Here is a 1,921-nt window from a genome sequence, read left to right as displayed (position 1 = left end):
CTAACCATTGAGCTTTATATGCTGGTGGGTCTGGGTCCCATGCTGGCCCAACCATCATCATAATTGGTTCTGGGCCCTACTTAGGAGTTTGGAGCCCACTCCATCACTACGTGTTTACTCTCAAGACTAGCCTCCATCGTTCAACCCTGTAGGTTAGGTGCTGCTTACTCCTTTTCCAGATGCCGATCACTTTAACAAGAGATATGTCTTGAGGCGAGGCGAGGCGAGGCGAGGCGAGGCGGAAGGAGGAAGGAGGAAAAAGTGAGAATGAGACTAGTCAGACCCTATGTTATATGTTTTTAGGTCGACAACAACCCCCCAGCTTAGAACAGGTTTTCCTACACATAGTGGGGAAAGAATCTCTTTAACAAGAACCTCCAAGATCTTCCTCACTATTTTCAGGTAGACCCTGAGGTGCCCAACTCTCACATGTCAAGATTGATTCACAAAAAAAAAATATATGTCAAGATTCAACCGAACAGACTTTGCCACTTAAAGTAAAGCATTCAGTAACAGTTCGAATACCAGTAAGGTGCACAAGAGTATGGCCAATCCATAGAACCAACACAGAGACCAATAAAAATCCCAGACTTTGTTTCTATATGCTGATCTCGGGTTCCCTCCACTGGTAAGTCATCGGATGCTCAACCCTGATACATCTACGCCCAGCCATTGTTGAATTTTCAACAAAGGACCTGATAAGCTGACCAGATTCCATTCTCTCAATTGGTCTCTTCTTCAGTTCATCGCTCACACGAGAGAGAGAGAGAGAGAGAGAGATGTAAAAGAAAATTGTTTAAGAGGTATCAATGGCTCAAAAGGTGATTCATCAGTAAGATTTATTGCTAGAGATGTCAATGCAACAAAACTGATGTAAACAAGCAATGATCCACCAGGTCCATAGTTAGCAAATTTGGATTCGGGAATTATTCGGGCGGAGAATTATTCGGAATAATTCGGTTGATTAATTTAAGGATTCGGTCAAAAAAGAGGTCAAAAAAGCTTATTGGGTTTTTTTTATTATTATTTTTTGTTTTTTTTATTTATTTATTTTTTTTGGTTTTTTTTTTAAATACTATTTAAGTGGACCGAATAATTCGGTTTAATTCGGATTCGGTCCGAATTTTTGATAAAATTCGGAAAAATTCGGTTCGGCCGAATAATTCGCGAATTATTCGGCCGAATTGATAACACTGACCAGGTCCAAGAAACGGTTTCTACTACTATTGACCATTTGTGCCTGCTCTCAAGGCTCCAGATCCCATTACTCAGAGAATTAATTACTATTGCATAAGACTATATGATTAAAATATATTTTGTAGTTCACAAAAGCATTTTATGCTTCAAGATTGTTACTTTTTTCCACTTTTTGGGAAGGTATCAGGACAGTTAGTGTCCCATTCTAACTCAACCTCTAGACTCATACTCATACTCAACAACCTCTCCTACATTGTAGGCATTTTCAGTGAGCACAAACTCTAGAGACTACTTGCAGTCCAATACTACCTCATGAGACAGCAGAGTTGGAATAGGATCTCACATGTGATCATTGAGTTTGTCTATAACTCAATAACTGTAATCTCTATATAAGAGCACCATTGTATACTCATTAAAGTTAATGCCAATAGACTATTTCAACATGGTATCACGAGCCGCATAAAGCTCCACCGAGCACCTTCCTCATCCCCACGTTTTCCTCCCTTTCTCTTATTACACTCCACTACCTCTCCAATAACCCACGCCTCCCCATCTTCCTCTCTTGCAAAAAAAAAAACAGCGAACCCAACAAAAAAACCACCCACGTCCCTTTTCTCTCTTCTAGTATCCAAAAAAAATCCTAAAGGGACCAACGTCCCTTTCACCATTCCCACTTTCCTCTTCTTTCCCAACAACCCACATTCTCTCCCTCTTCCCTTTCAAA

This window comes from Macadamia integrifolia, unplaced genomic scaffold, assembly GCF_013358625.1.
Source record: "Macadamia integrifolia cultivar HAES 741 unplaced genomic scaffold, SCU_Mint_v3 scaffold1784, whole genome shotgun sequence".
Classification (NCBI taxonomy): domain Eukaryota; kingdom Viridiplantae; phylum Streptophyta; class Magnoliopsida; order Proteales; family Proteaceae; genus Macadamia; species Macadamia integrifolia.
This window is presented reverse-complemented; position numbering follows the sequence as displayed.